We start from the raw sequence: 14,923 nt of genomic DNA, 5'->3' as shown, positions 1-14,923 counted from the left end.
TTTGGAATGGATTATAATTAGAGTTCTGGTAGCAAATGAATATTGCCTTCATGCAATTCTCACTGCTGCTTTTGGGGGCAGGAGTGAAATAGAAAATGTATTCATGCTAACTGTGTTCCAACTCACTGGACTGGAAAACTCACGGCTGTACATTGGTGACCTCCAATTTTGCTCCTCTGTCATTTCCCCATCCCTGCTTCCTACGTTAGCTTGGTATGCAGTGCTTTGTGAGGAGATGTCTGCCGAAATTTCTTGGGGTCTTCTTGGGATTCAAGAGAATGTATGTATGTACAGTCCTTGATGGTCTCTGAACATTACTGAACTAAGTAACATCTTCAGTGCTAGAAGGGAGTAGAGTTTGCTCTCTTTTTATATACAGTTGGGAGGCTGGCCCTGTCGGTGTTAGTGGAGGAGGAAAAATGGATTTAGATATTGCTCTTGAAGTGCAGGTATGCTTATACAAGTGAGGGATCCTTGGTGCTCTCTGAGCTTGGTTGTTTTCTTGCAGATGTTTCATTACCCAAACTAGGTAACATCATCACTAGCAAGAAAACAACCAAGCTCAGAGAGCAGCAAGAAAGCCTTCATTTCAATCCTGAACTATAAATTTTCTCCTTTATTGGTACCTATGTAAGTATATGCTGTCCTTCTTCTCGCTTCTGCTGTTGATCATGGAATTATGGCAATAGCAATAGCACCTAGACTTATATACTGCTTAGCTCTCTCTAAGTGGTTTACAGAGTCAGCATATTGCCCCAACAATTGTCCTCATGTTACTGACCTCGGAAGGATGGAAGACTGAGTCAACCTTGAGCTGGTCAGGACTGAACTCCTGTCAGTGGAATGCAATGTTGCATTCTGACCACTGCGCCACCATGGCTCTTAAAACTTATAACTATATTTGATTAGCAAGTGATGGGAAGAAGTGTCCCAGGGTTTCTGGAAAACAAATTGTTTCAGCACCATGTATCTTGATGAGGACCTGATCTTGGCATGATCTGATACCTTATAACATTGCCTCCGATAAGGAAGGGACTAAAGAGTTAAGAATGCATAGCCAAGGAAAGAGATGGTTAAGAGGTAGGTGATGCAAAAGTCATTGTTGAATGTCTGAAGGGTTTTTGCATTCACATCCATCAGCCTTCCAGGTGTTCTTGATTACAAAGCTCAGAAGACAGGAAATGTAATCTGAGGCAACTGACAAGCAGCAGATTGGGAAAGGCAGAAACAGATGATGAACCAAATTTGCGCACTGTTGTTCTGTCCAGTGGGGTTTGAACTAAGGGAAAGGTGATCTTTGACTAAATATCCAGATGTATTTCTGGAGCACACGAACAATCAGGATGATTAGTCAAGTTGTCTTAAAGGGTTAAAAATGAGAAAAAAAGGTGATTTTGATTAGGACTGACTGGTTACTTCTTAGAGTTTATGGAAGGCTGGACTAGGAAGCCTTCACAGCCTCTTTCAGCATTATGATTCTGTCTTATTTTGAATATGATGGGAAGAGGAACTGCTAGCTCCAAAGTGGTACTTCTCTCATTCTTGGCCTTTGGTATTCATTCCCAAGTGAGTGATCAACTCTTCTATCTTTTAAAATTTTAAGCAGTCATCTTCTAATGTAAGTGGCAACAAGCTCCTTTTTCCTTCCCCGAGAGGTGATCATGCCAATGTTCTTCAGTCTTATCTTCAGCTCTCAAGAGGCTTTCTTGTCACCTCTTCACTCCATGTTTAGCTTCGCTGCAGTAACCTCACTCTTACCTTCTCATTCACATGCTGGAGCTGTGGAAGATTTTTTTCTTGTTCAAAGGCCAGGTTGTGAGTTTCTAGACCTGAAGTGCATATGGTGCTCAAATAATCTCTTATGTTTTCCTGGCGTAGCACATGGGAGCTAGAAATAATCTTTTTTACACTTAAAACAAATCATTCCAAACATAATCCTTCCTATATCTCATAATCCTCATCTGGATACTCTGTAAACCTCTCAAAGAAATGATGTATTAATCGTAGATTTTCCACCAAAAGCATATACATTGAATGGTGCAATATGATTTGTAAGGGTGTACAAAGACTCCATTAGGAATCTGACAATACAAATGGAATTTTATTTGATTTACCTAACTTAAAAGTTTGGATTTCCCATGATGTCTGTACCTTGCCATAGTTTAAATTAGGATGAAATGGGACTGCTTTATCAACAATTTATAAACTTGATTGTTTGGGGTCTTCAAACTTGGCCCTTTTATGACTTGTGTACTTCAACATGCATGGCTGGCTGAGGAATTCTGGGAGTTGAAGTCCACAAGTCATAAAAAGGCCACATTTGAAGACCCCTGCTCTATCTGAGGCAACATCCAAACCTTGGATTTGGGCAGGCTTTGGTGCCTGCCTTGGAAGTCAATGCAAAAAAAGCTTATTCTAAACAGCTAATTTGCCACCTCTATCTCCCTGGGGAATCACAGGGAGGATTCAATGCCAAATAGACCATTTTTCTCCCCAGCTGCTGTCAGATACAAAGAACCATGTCCATTCATAAGGTTTCAGCATGGAAGATTTATTCAATCCTGTACACAAGAATTTGGTCAGCTAAAGTTCAACATTAAATTGGAACCAAATAAGGGTCAATGAAATTCAAGAGAGGTTGAACTTGGAACACTTGTGGGAATGCAACAACTCTAAACTGATGATGTGCTTAACTCTATCCCCCAGCTCTCCCTGCTCTTCTCCTGCCTCTGCATGAGAAAAAGTAAATTGGAGTGAATCAGACTTGCTGTCATTGAATCCTACAACAAGGACTGGAGTTTTAGTCTTATGACTTACCTGTATATCTTGGCATAAGAAATCCCATGGTGTTTTCTTAATTGGTAAATTAGAATATATCCCTTGTTCTAATGCAGTTTAAGCAATGAAAGGGAAAAAAACAACACACTGGGTTTTTGAATAAAATACATATGATTAACACGAGCCTAACTTGAAGGTTTATTTTTAAGAATCTTCCCACATTTAGATCATAGTGTTAGCTTGGACCAAATGATACAATATTTATAGATATGATTGATTGATTGACATGGATGCCAAACTAAGATGAAAGTAATCAGGACGTTCCACTGTGTATTCTCTTCAATGTTCATTCCACTACACCAAACTGCTTTTCAAGTATAGTATAAGTTTACACCTTATTTAAGTCAAGCTGTTCAAGGCTGAAGTTTCAGTCCTTCTGTCTCATCCGCACAGCAATGTGTGTGTTGAAAATAATACTCAGAATTAGGGTGGTCACTCATGCATGGCAAAAAAGACACATGTATAACACAATAGTCCCATAGGAGTCACAACGAGGAGGCAAGGAAATCAGCAACATCCAAGTACTACCAAAGAATAAAAAAGATACAACCCATTGGGGTGAGATGGGGAATATATTAATACTTTCTCTATATATGCTCTTCATTTAAAAGGGATTTAGTGTATTTTGTCAATCTTGGACCAACTGAAGATGCATTTGTTCTGATGGGGAATGTCAGTGCTTAATCGTCTCCCTTGTAAGATTCTTTAGCCGTAAACCAATTTTCGTCTTGACAGCCCTTCAGTTGAAAATGGCTTTTGGATAGAGAAATGTCTTTGGCAACTTTTCATACTGAGGGCTGTCATCTGAAAGGCAGGACACACAGACACCCTTGCAGCAAAGAAAACACACGGAACGTTTGTAGTTCAACACAAGACTGCCTTCTACAATTAAAAAGCCACCTCTGCACGATTTTCATCCTTCCCTATGAGACCCAGAAGAAGCTTCCCACTGTTTGTATTTAAGCAAGGACAATTGAAGGAAAATATTAAGATTTACAGAAACCTGATCTAATTCACCTCTAGAAGCAGACGCTTCCTCGACAGAAGAGCAAGTAGGCTTGTGAGACAAGGGAGGGAATCCAATTGAAAGAAGATACTTAGAGAAGCTGTAGAAAATTATACATTTAATTCTTTCCCTTAACACTCAAAACCACATGAGATAATAAGATGATAGCTACTTCCTCACTGTTTAAAGGAGCTTATTCTCCTAAGACCTGGGGTTTTAGGTGTTCTTGTTTTTTTTCCCCCCGGAAAGATCTTTTTTTAGCTGGCATTGCAATTGTTTTGCAGTCCTGTTTTATATCAGAATTACCGGTATACATATTGTGGGCTTTGGTTTCTATTTTTGAACCAGTTAGTCAATTTATCATTTTCATCCTAGAACTATCAAACTATTTTATTTTTAATTGAGGCAGACACACCCCATTTGCTAGAACAACATGCCCTTCCTCCCTCTTTGAAAGTGTCCTGATTTTTGGGGTTTTTTTTAATTTTGGCACGTTTACCTTTTGCTGCAGTTGTAAAAACAACAGGTTTCGCTCACAGATGGAACTCATTGTGCTGGTTGAAGGGCAAAACGGACCCACCTCTATCGTTTTATTGCCCAGATCTTGTCAGTGTGAATTAAGCTAGCATTTATGAAATCAGAGCAGATCACCAGCCCAATGTGCAAGACATTGAAATCTCTGCTGTTTCACTTCTTTGTGTTAACAAAGTTTGCTGTAAGCTAAGCGAGAGGTGTTTGAATTAGGATGTGGTGCAGAACAGCTCCATTCTTATGCAGCCTGGAAGCTTGATGGATCATCAAGACAAAATTGTGTGTTTGTGTGCTGGTTTATTTACTGCGCTTCAAAATGCATTTGTGGGTGAATATTTTGATATCAAAATAATGTATTTTTTCTCTGTTTCTCTGTGGCTATCAGTGCCAAATATCTGCCTTGAGATATCTTCAGGATTTTCTCAGATCTGTTGCTTTGAAATAGACATCTGCATGTTATTTTTGCATTAATTCTTACTTGCTTTTTGGAATATTTCTGCTGAGCAAAGGACATGGCAGACAGCCTTGATGCCTTCCTCTCACAGACCTACCTGTGCTGTTAAAATCCATCAGAATGACACACTGCCCTTATGGAAGGAAGCTGTTGTGACACATTGCATTAAAAAGGTATCTGCAGTCTTTATAAAACAAAGTTGTAAGTGGTGATTTGGTGTTCTATAAATACATTTAGCAGTTTCTGAACAATTGTATTGATTTTTACCTGTCCTTGTTGACTTAAAGTGAAAAAGGAGTTCATAAGACTGGCAAGGACTCATTTCCCCTGTAAACAAATGCCAAAAGAGACACTTTTGGTGCACACCATTATCGGAGTATATCAATGGAGAATTAAGGGTCAGTTCGAACCTTAATATTGCTTCTTTCTTTATGTTTATAAAATTAATATCTAGCCACGTTGTAATACAAGGATGAAATTTAGAAGTAAATTTGCCGTTCTGATCACCATAATGTAGTCCTTGTATTTTATTCATGTTGATGATACGTTTGATTGTTGAATGTAGAAGGTGTCTCATTTTTAGATCCTGTGTGTCATGCATCATGAAACACCTAGGTTCTACTTGATTTGAGACTTCTGTGATTGGACAGTTTTTGATCATGCAGAGAAAGTACCTACCTGAACAGAAATGTGGGAAGCTGCCTTAAACTGCATCAGATTAACTCAGAATTGGGTCCTTGGTGCGCACTGAGTGCGATTGTTTTCTTGCAGCTGTTTCATTGCCAAACTAGGTAACGTCATCAGTGCTCCCAATATATCTCAGAACTGTCACTGACTTTTATGGATTTTGGGAAAAGGAATCTGTTTTCCCTCTTGGTGGTCTCATCTGTGGGCGCCCCGGATTTATGGAATCGTTTGCCGGTTGAGCTCCGGATGGCGCCCGACCTTCACTCCTTCCGACGCGATCTGAAGACTTATTTGTTCGAACAAGCCGGCCTGGCCTGATGGGGGATGGGTTTGGATTTTATTGTTGTTTTAAATGTATTTTAATCTATTGTTGTAACTTGGGCATCTCGTTTAATTCTTTTTAAATTTTTGTATTCTTGTACTTTTATATGTTTGCCCTGTTCACCGCCCTGAGTCCTTCGGGAGAAGGGCGGTATACAAATAAAATTATTATTATTATTATTATTATTATTATTATTATTATTATTATTATTATTATTATTATTATTATTATTATTATTATTATTATTATTATTATTATTATTATTATCTGGAGATTGCATCTGGAGGAGATTTTATTTTTGCATATTTCCAAGTGATACCACTTTTTCCCCCCCAGAATTGCATATGGATAAACTCTGTTTGCATGCTTAGATGAATATATGAGGATCAGGAAGGTAGACACACTTATAGATGTGAACATCTCAGATGGAGAGACTTGACTTAGCTTTTTTTATGTTTTGGGAAGAGAACCTGTTTCCATAAATAGATGCAGGATCTGGAAGAGGGTTGTGCGGATATTTAAATTTGGCACTCTTACCACCCAGGTCTGGAACTCTATTTCTGAATATTAAATTCTTCAAGTGGCTATGATAGTGTTGTTAGTAGTTTCCTGAGCAACCGCACAGTTCTGTAGCCATTTATGGATTTCAGGTGAGTTTCCAGCCATTATGGAATAACAGAGCATCATGGCTTAACACCAATAGCACAGATTTGGTTCTTGCTAGTGAAAAGAAAAAAAGGAAAAAAACAACAATCCAGTTGTGAAGACTTACAGACGGAACAGGTGTGAAAAAGACCAAGATCAGAAACATTTGCTTCTCCTTGACTTTAAAAACCTAGGATGATTTTTTTTAATTGCAAGATCTACCTCCCCCCCCACACACACTTTATTCACTGTATCTGAATAACTCTTTTCTCTTAGAGAATCAAAACCGTGTTTTATGCTTGTGTAATTCAATGGTAGAATCAATTTCCCCCTCCTCTCCTCCTCTTTTCTTTCTCTCTCTCTCTCTCTCTCTCTCTCTCTCTCTTTTTTTTAAAAAAGATAAAACTGATGCCAATGTGAAAGAAGTGCTCTTTAATTATCAGCCTGGAGTGAATTTATTTCAAGAGAGATGAAGGGATTCTGGAAATAATTGCTGGCTACGATCTTATAAAACAGGATGTATCTATCTCACCATTAGTAGGGATTGCTGAAAATAGAGGTGAGAAACAAGGGTTATTTGCTTGTTGGCTTGCCAATGTGGAAGATTTTAAATGGTGGCTTCATTGTCTTTTTCTTTGTTCTCCTCCTCCTCCTCCTCCTCCTCCTCCTCCTCCTCCTCCTCTTCCTCCTCCTCGAGACAGGAAAAGAGTTCCACAGTAATGTAAAACAGATGTACATATTTCTGTTTTGGGAAGGGCTGTCCATTTAAACTTGGAGTGGAGAACTGAAAAACTGTGTGTGGCCCCACCTCCAGTTTTTACAGCCGCTGAACTTTCTCAACCTCACTGATTATTTGCTGATGTGATTTTTCAGTTTTTTGTTTTATGAGCAAAATGCATATTCTAATCTTAACAACCCCATCTTGTCCTTTAAACCCACTAATTCTCCTTGGAACTTAAAAAAAACCAACACAAATCCATGTTTTCAGTACTGATTGCTCTGAGTGATATGTCTCTTCTGTCTTGTGTCATAGCTTTCACAAGCACTGAAGTTAAGACCAAAGAAGAAAACCAACTTGATGTAGTAGATAAAGTGTTGGACTGGCACTAGGGAGACATGAGGTCCACCCTCAGCTATAGGAGATGAGGTCAGCTACTGTCTCCTAGCTCTGCCTAGATCATGGGGTGGTGGTTGTGGGGGGAAAAAGGGAGAATTGTAGAGCTGGAAAGGAGCACAATGATCATGATCACCAAGAGCCTTGGTGGACCAGTGGGCTAATGCCTCCTTAAGTAACACCAGCTGCCTGCAATTAGTGCAGGTTCGAGTCCCACCAGGCTCAAGGTTGACTCAGCCTTCCATCCTTCCGAGGTAGGTAAAATGAGGACCCAGATTGTTGGGGGAAATTAAGCTGACTTTGTAATAATGCCGCTTGGGGGTGTGTGAAAGCCCTAATAAGCAGGCATATACATAGAATGAAGGCTACTGCTAAGCTTGTAAGCCGCCCTGAGTCTTCGGAGAAGGGCGGGATATAAATGGAATTAAAATTAAAAAAAAAATGTAATCCAATCCCTTCCAATGTCCAAGAAAACCAATTAAACAGTCCTGGAGATGTAGTTACCTAGTCTATTTTTAAAGTTCCCTCAGATATGGAGAACCCATAGTCTCCATAAGCAGATTGTTTACTGTGGCACATATCTTACCACAAAAGAATTTTTACTACCTCTAGGAATTTATCCTTATATTTAAACAAAATCAGAGAGTACCGTATGTACCTCCTTGAGATCTTGAAGGGAAGGTAGAATATAAACCTGATGAACAAAGAAAAAAGAACTATGTCTGCAGAATGAGTAGTATAATCTTCCTAAGAACTCTCTCTCTCTCTGTGTGTGTGTGTATCCATGTGAAACATGGACTTCAAGCAACAGTATACTTGAGTGTTCCTCTTAGATAGAAGTTAAGAGGGATAATTTACATAACTGCATCTCAGATAAAGGTAAAGGTAAATGTTCCCCCGCACATGCGTGCTAGTCATTTCCAACTCTAGGGGCCAGTGCTCATCTCCGTTTCAAAGCCGAAGAGCCAGCGCCTATCTGAGGATGTCTCCGTGGTCATGTGGCCGGCATGACTAGACGCCAAAGGTACACGGAACGTTGTTACCTTCCCACCGTAGTGGTCCCTATTTTTCTACTTGCATTTTTGTGTGCTTTCGAACTGCTAGGTTGGAAGAAGCTGGGACAAGTAACAGGCGCTCACTCTATTATGCGGCACTCGGGATTCGACCCGCCAAACTGCCGACCTTCTGATTGACAAGCTCAGCATCCTAACCCACTGAGCCACCGCGTCCCTTGCATCTCAGATAGGTGTAACTAAATGTTGTCTTCTTTCTCCCTTCTTGTTTGAATCAGAATGTTCTGCCCTGATTCGTTTTTCTTTTGCAAGAACAAACTCTTTTGTATTTCAACCATGTTCTGAATTGTCAGAATTGGATGAGGCACTTGAATCATTCAGCTTTGCCTGTGGTTGAAATGGTCTGTGCTGAAATGAGAATTTGTGAAGCATTATTATTATTATTATTATTATTATTATTATTATTATTGTTGTTGTTGTTGTTGTTGTTGTTGTTGTTGTTATTATTATTATTACATGAACCTCAGTCAACTGAACATTCAAATTGACTGGAACTGATGGTTGACACGGGTTGCTGCCAGCATCCTAGGTATCAACCAGGTACCTCCTTAAAATGTAAGATGTTCTGAGTAGCGCAGTTTTTTGTAGCATTGCTGGGGTTATTGCAGGAAGCTGCAGTTTCTTGATGTGTTTTGCAAAGTTTTGGACATAGTTCCCAGTGCCCCGATGACAATGGGTATCACTGTTACACGTTTTATTCATAAACGTGCAGTTTTGATGGCCAGGTTGCATTATTTTGTATTTTTTTCCAGTTCATTTTCTTCGACTCTGGCATCTCCTGGTACAGCGATATCAATCAATTATTATTGTTATTGTTATTATTAATTTTTGCCTTTTGGTACTGTCCATAGGGTTTTATTAATTCAAGGCTGTATACTGTCGCCCTGCCTATTTAACTTATATGCAGAGCACATCATGAGAAAGGCAGGGCTAGATGAATCAAAAGTTGGAATTAAGATTGCCGGAAGAAATATCAACAACCTAAGATACGCAGATGATACCACTCTAATGGCAGAAAGTGAAGAAGAACTAAAGAGCCTCTTGTTGCGGGTGAAGAAGGAGAGTGCAAAACTTGGGTTGAAACTTAACATTAAGAAAACCAAGATCATGGCATCTGGCCCTCTCAATTCCTGGCAAATAGATGGGGAAGAAATGGAGGTAGTGACAGATTTTATTTTCCTGGGCTCCAAGATCACTGCAGATGGGGACTGTAGCCAAGAAATTAAAAGACGCTTGCTCCTTGGGAGGAAAGCCATGGCAAATCTAGACAGCACACTAAAAAGCAGAGACATCACCCTGTCAACAAAAGTGCGTATAGTCAAGGCTATGGTCTTCCCAGTTGCAATGTATGGCAGTGAAAGTTGGACCATAAGAAAGGCTGAGCGCCAAAGAATTGAAGCCTTTGAACTATGGTGCTGGAGAAGACTCCTGCGAGTCCCTTGGACTGCAAGGCGATCAAACCGGTCAGTCCTAGAGGAGATCAATCCTGACTGCTCTTTAGAAGGCCAGATCCTGAAGCTAAAACTCAAATACTTTGGCCACCTAATGAGAAGGAAGGACTCACTGGAGAAGAGCCTAATGCTGGGAAAGATCGAGGGCAATAGAAGAAGGGGACGACAGAGAATGAGGTGGCTGGATGGAGTCACTGAAGCAGTAGGCGTGAGCTTAAATGGACTCCAGAAGATGGTAGAGGACAGGAAGGCCTGGAGGAACTTTGTCCATAGGGTCGCGATGGGTCGGACACGACTTCGCAGCTAACAACAACAACAACATTATTAATTATTATTATCATCCTTTGTTCTGTGGGTTTTCTCCTCCTTACTCCAAGGTCAGCTGATTTTTCTTTTATTGAGATTGCCTACACTTTATTTTACTGAATAGCTACATCACCTCATCACTTGATAATGGTAAGATGTCGGGGAGCATTAAAGTATTTGACAGCGGGCAGTATATTCAGGGGCTTGATTGAACTGATTGATTAAATAGGTTGAGATTGGAACATAGATGAAGGGAAAAATTGTTATCTAAAAGAGAAAGCTACAGCTGCACAACATTTAGTGAAAGTGTATTTTGCTTTATGTTGCATTTTAAAATCTGGGGTGTTTTCAGTACTCCATTGGACCTGGTAGATGCTTTTTACTGGAAGGGAGGGAGGGAGGGAAGGTGGTAAAGGGAGGGAAGGGAAAGAGAAGGAAGGAAGGAAGGAAGACCTCAGAACAATAACACTAACAATTATTCTTTTTCGTTTATGATCTTGATATTTGTTTTTTCTGAGACTTTTTCAATTTCTTATTAAGTATTGGTTCCACTGTTTTTATAATCTGTCAACAGTTATCCACAAGGAAAAGAAAAGTAGAAGGTTCTATTTATGGTCTGCCTAATCAACTTTTACTGTCACAATTTCTTTTAATAGGTCAGAAAAGTTTTTAATGAAATTATTCTATATATGTATTCTTGAAATGCAATATACTGGAGTGCCTTCTAGATTGACCCCATGTATTCAAGTGAAGATTTATCTGTTCATGCTGAAAGAAGATTTGCCTTTATATTTCTGAAGTGTATAGGAAGAAACAAAGATTCTTGGGAGTTACCTTGGGTGAAAACTCACATAAGGGCATTGCTTATAATTACTGTCAAAACTCTGAGCTACTCCATATAGTGTACAGTTGGTTTTAACTAACCTTGAACACGAGAAGTAAATATTCATTTTATGGAATCCTAGTGACTGGGGTGTGTTTAGGCCATTGAACCCAAATGCCTCCTTAGTGCAGGAATTCATATGAAAGCAACCTAGACAGACGGACCTCCACTTTCTGCTTGAACCTATTCGGAAGAATAGTTACTATATCCCTAGGCCAGGGGTAGGCAACCTTGGCTCTTTTATGACTGGTGGACTTCAACTCCCAGAATTCCTGAGCCAGCCTGGCTCAGCTTGGAAACCTCTCCCTTTCCCCTCAGCGTGGCTGGCTCAGGAATTCTGGGAGTTGAAGTCCACAAGTCATAAAGCGGCCTAGGCCTAGGCCAGGGGTAGGCAACCTTGGCTCTTTTACGACTTGTGGACTTCAACTCCCAGAATTCTAATTCCACCATATGCTATGCTGGCTCAGGAATTCTGGGAGTTGAAGTCCACGAGTCATAAAAGAGCCAAGGTTGCCTACCCCTGCCCTAGGCTATTGGTTTCACTGTTGAGCAACACTTATTATTAGGATGTTTTTCTTAACATTCTACCAGAATCTTTTTTTTTTCTTACAACTTAAGATCATTCGTCTTTTTCCTGCCTTCTGGCTCCATGGAGAGCAGACATATTTTGTGTAACAATTACTTCGGCTGTTTCAACAGTATTATGATAGCTGTCTTTTCTCAAGACTAAATCTACACTTCTTCTAGCAACTCTTGTAAAATTTAGTTCTCTGATGACCTTTCTTGTATCTGTTTCTAAACTTTTAGTGATACGGTCTAAGATTCTCTTAACATTTTTTTTGTAGATTTGCAACTCGGCTGATTCATTTCTCAATTTGCAAACAATATTTCTTACCAAACAACGGCAAATGCTTCCTTAATAACGCCAACTTTTTGTAAAAAAAGAAATACTTCTTAATCATACTGTGTCTCATTCGCACAGTGACTTTACAATTAAGGGAAAAACATTCCTTAAAAATTACATTTAGTTTGATCTTTCATGTCTCATGACTAATACACATCACATCTCTGATTTTGGCTAGCAGTGATCAAGGATATTAGTCTTCCATGAAGGACGCAGAACATTTTTAAAATAAATTCATTTGTCAGAAGTTGGTGCTTTTGAACAAATGGCCTTCTTAATGTATTTTTCATCATAAGCAATTTGCATGAGAACATCTCATTACATTCTCATGCCAGCGCAGACTGATGTCAACTATTGGGGACAGAGAAAATATGACTGCATATGTTAATTATATAATAAATGTTTCCTCAAGGTTTGTTTGCCTTATCTGAGGAAAAATAAAATGATTCGGATTTCTATCAACAAACATGGATGCTTTACAGAAGCTTTATAATAGCAGAGCTGGCTGAAGAAACATTGGTGTTATCTCTCTCTCTCTCTCTCTCTCTCTCTCTCTCTCTCTCTCTCTCTCTCTCTCTCTCTCTCTCTCTCTCTCTCTATCTCTATCTCTATCTCTATCTCTATCTATCAATCAATCATTGAATTTAGATAGCATCCATCTCACTGACTCTCCAGGCAGTGTACAATTAAAATGTAAAATTTAAAAACCCTATAAAATGCATCTTTTCATTAAAAAGATCTCAGAGCAATGTAGAATGTAAACAGTCGGTTGAAACTATTAAAATATACTTTAACTCTCATTTATAAAACTTCAAAGTAAGCAATAAAATAAACATTAAAACAGTATAGTAAAAACAGCAATTAACAAATTACAGCAGCATTAACCCAGGATTTGTCTTAGCATGTTGCATAAACCATTGTGTGACTTATGGTTTATGGTTTAGCACATGGGTGTCAAACTCGATCGCATCACGTGATGTATCGTGATGTATCATAACGTTTTTTTGCCTTTGCGGAACCAGGGTGGGCGTGGCTTACACATGATGCATCTGGTTTGACACCCCTGATTTAGCAATTTGTGGCAATCTAGCCAAGTTGTACAGTATGTCCATGTCCCACAACATTTCTGAAAAATATTATTTGATTTAGGCTCGTTCTTCAGTTTGTTTTCAAGCTTATTCAAAAGGATGGCAGTCTCTTTAGAAATTCTTTATGATTGTGCCAGGTTCACTTCCAAAAGGGACTTTAATCTAGATGTCTCCAATTCTAGACCAATGCTAACCACTGCACCAAGCTGGCTTTTGACTGTGGTGTTCCTGCACAGTTCTTCTCTATATAGAACTGGAGGTGACCTCTGAAGACTTCTAGTTCAACCTCATGCCCTATACTATACTATTCCAGATAAATGGTTGTCCAGTCTCTTCTTGAAAACCTCCAGTGATAGAGCATCTACAACTTCCAGAGGCAAGCCATCCCACTGATTAATTTTTCTCACTGTCAGGAAATTTCTCTTTAGTTCTAACTTGGATCTCTCCTTAATGACCTTCCACCCACAGTGTCTCTTGCAGAGAAGGATTTCTCTATAAGTGGTGATGTGGGAAACCTGTCTTACAGTTCTTTTATTTCTGTTTCCTTTAGGTTGGACAACTTTTATACACAATAGAACAACTCTGCTGTTTCAGTCAAGGAGGCTCTTCTAAAGTGTTATCTTTCCTGGAAAATAATAGAATGATTCTAATTAGCTAATTTTTCCAAACATATAACAACTTTTCCTTCCAGCAGTATCTAGTACATTGGTCCCCTGGATGGCATATATAGTATGAAGTTGTTTAGTCAGGATTTTTTGTTCTTATACATAGACCTCTTGGCCTTTCAACAACCCCCAAATTAATTTGATATTTTTTGAAAAAGCTTTCCTAAGTGGCCAGCATTTTGCATGATGCCTAACCTGTCTGTGGTTAGGGGTGTTAATTGCCTACATGCATGCTGGTTTCAAAAGCGCTGATAACCCTCTTAAGCGTTTCTGTTAGTACCCTACCAGGTAACTCTGTTGCAAGCCTTCTTCTCATAATGATTTGGCTCTATACTCTAAAAGAAATCCTTTCAAAATAACATTACTGATGCTACTTGTTTCCTATGCCTCTTCCTGCTGGGAGGGCTTTTAATAAAGGCATATATTTTCCTCTGCCATAAAATTTGCAAAGGTTCCTTTTCAAGGTCTCCACTGAAGTTATCATCAACTTACCCATTCTTGTGTACTCTCCAGATGGGGCTGAAATGATTCCCAGTAAGCTTTTTGAATAAAAGATGTGGTACATTCTTTGAAGCCCTACTTCTTCCTCACAAAACCCAGCCTTCACCCATGTTTGACATTTAACAGAAACTAGTGAACACAGTTTAATAATGCCGTCTATGCTGTTAGTGAAGTTCTCTTCATGGGTGAGATAAATCTGCTCCCATAGAAATCCGTGGCAATTTTCTTTATCATCTGTACCTTAAAGCAGAAATGCTGCTGGATGTCACATCTATCACCTTATTGCTGCAGATCTCCACAGTCCTCTGGCCTTTTTCAGATGTTATGCTGCACTCTTTTACTGTGTCTTTATGTGTGTTCTGTTGAACATCTCCCACAACTGCAGAAGCCTAACAAGCAGCAGACAAAAGAAAGAGGCATTTCATTCTTGGGGACTTTGCTTGCACCCCTATGTC

The sequence above is a fragment of the Vipera berus genome (genome assembly GCF_964194415.1).
Source record: "Vipera berus genome assembly, chromosome: 11".
Classification (NCBI taxonomy): Eukaryota; Metazoa; Chordata; class Lepidosauria; order Squamata; family Viperidae; genus Vipera; species Vipera berus.
This window is presented reverse-complemented; position numbering follows the sequence as displayed.